The sequence below is a fragment of the Cornus florida genome, unplaced genomic scaffold (genome assembly GCF_030987335.1).
Source record: "Cornus florida cultivar Cherokee Brave unplaced genomic scaffold, ASM3098733v1 CherokeeBrave_3.0.0_Hap2_Chr01, whole genome shotgun sequence".
Taxonomy (NCBI): domain Eukaryota; kingdom Viridiplantae; phylum Streptophyta; class Magnoliopsida; order Cornales; family Cornaceae; genus Cornus; species Cornus florida.
The window spans coordinates 13,700,969-13,706,348 of record NW_026775571.1 but is presented as its reverse complement, the minus strand read 5'-3'; the positions used below and the strand labels follow the sequence as shown (position 1 = coordinate 13,706,348).

The 5,380-nt window shown below is 39.1% G+C and overlaps 1 non-coding gene across 1 annotated transcript; it reads right to left on the bottom strand.

Annotated features, from left to right (window-relative positions):
• Positions 1–434: 434 nt before the first annotated feature.
• Positions 435–541, bottom strand: LOC132284149 (small nucleolar RNA R71). Its single transcript, XR_009472209.1, has one exon. It is a non-coding gene; the product is annotated as a small nucleolar RNA R71 (small nucleolar RNA).
• Positions 542–5,380: the final 4,839 nt, after the last annotated feature.

Below are 5,380 nucleotides of genomic sequence, written 5' to 3'. Positions count from 1 at the left end.
CAATATTTGCTCCATAACCCCCCATAGTTCAAGCTAATCAAGGTGTTTGTCTAGCACCACCAATTGTGAATCCTCCCATTGCATTGAGAGACCATTATGTGCCTAATGAATATAATGCACCCACTTGCATTCAATTGCCTCCATTTAGAGCACATCACTATGAAATTAAACCACAAACTATTCAAATGCTTCTAAATTACCATGGACTTCCTAGTGAAGAACCTTACAAGCATTTGGATGAGTTTCTTGAAATATGTTCCACCGTGAAATACACGGACATGCCAGAAAAAGTGTTAAGGCTTAAACTTTTTCCTTTTACCCTTAAGGACAAGGCAAAATATTGGTTCAACAACCTTAGGCCTTTTTTGATAACTTCTTGGGCAAAAATGCAACAAGAGTTCTTGAAAAAGTACTATCCGGTTTCAAAGACCACTACCATGAGAACTTCCATTCGTGAATTTTCTCAAGGGGATGGGGAAATGTTTCACGAGGCATGGGAAAGGTTTAATGATTTGTTAAGAAAATACCCACATCATGACATACCTAAGTGGCAACTAGTTTAATATTTCTTTGAAAATTTACCGGATAATCACAAGGGTATGGTTGATGCATCAATGGGTGGTTCTTATCTTCATAAGCATGAAAATGATGTGTGGCAATTGTATGAAAGTATGAGTGAAAATTTCATGCATAGATCTCTGTCTTCTAAAAATGGTAGAAATCTAGGAGGAATGAAGAATGTTGGCTTGTATCAAGTTGACAACTCCAATGATATAGCCGCCGAGATGAAATCCTTATTTCAAAGGTTTGATCGATTCTTGATTAACCAAAATTCAGCAAATCAAGTATCTTCTTCCCCTACTCATATTCACCATCGTGCATGTAATGAATCATGTATGAGTTGTTCTAGTGTCTTGCATTCTACTTCTAATTGTCCCCACGGACATGTGCAAAATGACAACCATGAGCAAACCAATGCTATTTTTGCTAACCAAAGGAATAATCCCTATGGCAATCATTACAATCCTAGTTGGAGGAACCATCCGAACTTTTCTTAGAAAAGCCAAGGGGAAGGTTCAAACCCTCCTTAAGGTGGTTTTCAAGGGAAGTATGTTCCACCTCTGATGCAAAGCCTAGGTTCCCAAGGTTTTAGATCATCATTTCAATCCCATGGTAGTTAAATTTCTAATTCTCATTTTCCTATTCAACCATCTTATTCTCAAGGAAACTCTAGGACTCCCGCCTTTGAAGAGAAAGTTTTGACCGCTCTAGGCACTCTAAAGGCGAACACTCAATTGCTTCATTCTTATTCTCAATCCATTGCTAAGCTAGAAACCCAAGTAGGGCAAATAGCTAGTACTTTAAATGCTAGAGAGAAAGGGAAAATACCTTTGAATACCCCACCAAAGCAACAATGTGTTGTGGAGACTCATTCCTCATCGAAAAGTCCTATAATAGAGCATATCAATGCGGTGACAACCTTGAGAAGTGGGAGAATCATTGACAACTAAGTAGGTGTGTCCAATGAAGAGAGTGAACTGGTGCAACCAAAAGTTGACACCCGTCCCGTTTCTTACCATTTTCCTCCTTCATTGCATATGCATGATCATTCAAATGAGAAAGTGTCAAAAAGTGACTTGAAAAGTGAGTTCAAAAATGATTTGTTAAATGAATCAAAGCATGATTTGAAAAATGATTTGAAAAACGATTTGAAAAATTCTTGTGTTGATGATGTTTAAAAGAAGGATTTTGAAAAAAAATTTAAGCCAAGAGCTCCATTTCCGGATGCCTTAAAAGGATCCATTTATCTTGACAAGCAAAAGACAAAGACAAATGAATTCATTGATGTGTTTAGGCAAGTGAAGGTTAACCTTCCGCTTTTGGATGCAATCAAGCAAATTCCGGCTTATGCCAAGCTTTTAAAAGATCTTTGCACCCAAAAGAGGAAGAACAAAAGCCAAGCACCCAGGAAAGTGGTCTTGACCAAGCAAGTGAGCTCTATTTTGTAACAAAACACTCTTCCAAAGTTCAAAGACCCCGGTTCACCTACTACATCTTGTGTCATTGGTGACCATATCATCAATCGAGCTCTCTTAGACTTGGGAGCAAGTGTCAATCTTCTTCCATACTCAGTATATGTCAAATTAGCCTTAGGATACTTGAAACCGACGTCGGTAGATTTACAACTTGCCGACCGATCCATCAAAAATCCTAGGGGTATCATTGAAGACGCCTTGATTAAAATTGATAAGTTCTTTCCCGTCGATTTTGTTGTCATTGACATGGAACCGGTCCCAAATCCCAAGAGCCAAATTCCTGTTATCCTTGTCCTTTCTTGGCAACCGCAAATGCCAACATCAATTGTAAGACGGGGATAATGAAAATCTCTTTTGGCCACATGAAGGTGAAGTTGAATATTTTCAATCCAACCCCGAATTCAATGGATAAGTATGAAGATAATTATGTTGTAAAGAAATGTCTTGATAATGAATATGGAATAATAGAGTCTTTATTTGATGTTGAGCATTTCCATGGTTTGTCTACCATAGAGAATTCAAAGAAAGTTGCTTCAAAGATAAATTTTCCAAGGGCATGGAAGCCCGAGAGTTGTTTTAACCAAGGACTATCAACGTCGCTTGAATCAAATCCAATGAGTTCTTTAGGGAACCATCGTTGGGTGGGATTCAAAGTGCTTTTCACCCCGTCAAGGATGGGATGCATTATAAGATCTTTGATCTGGGCTAAAAGAACCTAACGTCTTGCTAGAGACGTTAAAGACTAGTAAATGCTTCGTAGGGTTTACAACCCTATTCCTCCCTTATTTCTATTTAAAATTTCATTTCTTGCGTCGTCTAGATATGTTCTGGAATTCATACACATGGCTAAGACTTTGATTGAGAATGCATGCACTTTTGTTCTAAAAATAAGCATTTTGTCCAAGTTTAATAAATCTCAAAAGAGGTTCAATCGATCGAACACCCATCCCTACATCCAATCATCTATCTGTTCCATCGATCGAGAATTTCTTGCATAAATTAGCCCTATGTATATCGTTCAAAATTTATTTCAATCGATCTGAAACTCCAAGATCGATCGAAATTGCTCTTGGATCGATCTTCACTCCACACTTACAAAATTTTTTAGATCCATGAAAATAGGCCTCTCTGTCCATCGTTCGAACTTCTCTGCAGGTTTTCACCTGTTCGATCGATCGAAGTACCTTTTCGATCGATCTTAGTTTGATCGATTTTATTTTTATTTTATTCTCAAAACTCAAAAATATTTTAATCTCTACTTTTATTTTCATAAAAATAAAAAAAGAAAAAAAATAAAAAATAAAAATATTAAATTTTTCGTTTAGTGCATAAAGATCAATCTTAACATTTTAAAGATCGATCTAGTTCGATCAATCAAAAAATTTCCCTGATCGATCCAACCTGTCGGGAAATGTTTTTAAAAAACAAAACCCTAAGGTCATTAGATCGATTTCAAAGATCGATCTAAGACCCATCCCTTCTCTCGCCGCTGCAACCAATCTTCTTAACCTCCGGCGAGACTCCGACAGGCTTCCCGAGCTTCGATTCCCTCTTCCTCTATCTCAGATCTCATCTATCTCTCCTTCAATCCACTTCTCTCCTCGGGGAAGGTGAGTTTTGAGTTTTTGATGTTGATTCGAGTTACAAATCACATGATTTTAATGTTACTATGTTAGATATGAAGTTTCATGCTTAATCTCTTTCCATATTTGAAGCTTTGAGCATGCGTGTATATATATGTATATATGTGTATATATTTTTGTATAAATTTTAATTTTGATTTCAATTTTGAAGATTGTGGGCCAAGATACTTGTTTATTCATGTGTTGTTATGTTGTGGGTCCCACAAACTTGTTTGGGCGCCCCCGTGTCATCAAAGTCACAAATCTGTGATGATTTGCATCAGTTGCAGAATTCGATCGATTTAAGTATTTCTTAGATCGATCGAAAATGCATCAATCTCACTTAATCCAACTCAATTCCAGATCGATCTAACTTTCATCGATCTCACATTTTTGTGATCGATCGAACTTCACAGATTTGCATATACACTTCACACATTGTCTTTTGTGATTCCATACTATCTCATACATGCCCAATGCCTGTGTTTTCCACATTGGATGCATTCCATACTTATACTATCTAAACATGAGTCACTTAATATCATTTATTTCTCATCACTTGCATAGATTCATGTCCTTTATTCTATTTTATCTATCTTATTTGACATACATGTTTCTATATGCTATGCCTTATTTCCTTATTCAGCTACTGACTTGTTTTGCAAGTTTTCCTTTTATTTTGCAAGCCATGGCTAGGGTCAAGACTATTGCCCATGGACATTATCATCGCAGAGTCAGGCGGAGATTAGACGACCAGGAAGGCCCATCTCACGTCCAGGACCCCATTCCTGAGCCAGAGCCAGAGCCAGAGCAGATACAGGACCAATCAAAGGCAGATACAGCTCAGTCCCAATCCGCTGACTCTAGACTACATTCTTCGGCTGCCGCATCATCTTCTTCAGCTGAGGTTGAGCATGTACCATCTCCTTCACCACCACCAATACAGCCAGACCTGGTCCCCGAGAGACCTGACAGGATATACTTACGCCTTCAGGTGGCGCATGAGTCAGTGTTCAACATTTCTTTCTTCTCCCGGTATCTACTGACCCGGCCAGCTTACGATGATCTTGACCGGAGGGGTCTTTCAGCTATATTTGCCCCAATCACTTATCCAGTTTATCCGTGACTTGTGCGGTTATTCTACCAGTATCTCCGTCCGGCCCTGGGTAACTTATCAGAGCTACGCACCACTATCGATGGTTACCCCATCCAGATCACAGTTGATATTCTAGCGAGATCATTCCGATATCCTTATGTCTGCCCTCCCGATATTCATTATCCTATTTTGGAGAGGAGGCCTTCTTACATAGACATAGTTGTGGCACTCACAGACCACTATGCAGATGGCGAGCTTTTCGCCACTCGGACTTATCTGCCTGATGAGCTTTGGTTCTACAATTCGGTCCTATACCAAAACGTATTTCTGGCAGGCCATAAGATCCAGAGGTGGTCTGATTTTCTAGTTGCCTTTTATGGATTCTACACAGGCCACTGGGTTTCTATGCTGGCACTCTACTGGAGTGTCATGATGAAGTTATATTCCACTTATATTAGCAAGGCCAAGCCCAGGCGAGCCACTTTTCTACCATTTGGCCATCTGATCACCCAGGTACTCCGAGTCCAGCGCTATCCTATCCGTATGGATAAGCGTGCAGAGACAGGAGCTTGCCACTTTGGCAAGCAGGATTGGGATAAAAGCTACAATGCTCTTATTAAGAGTTT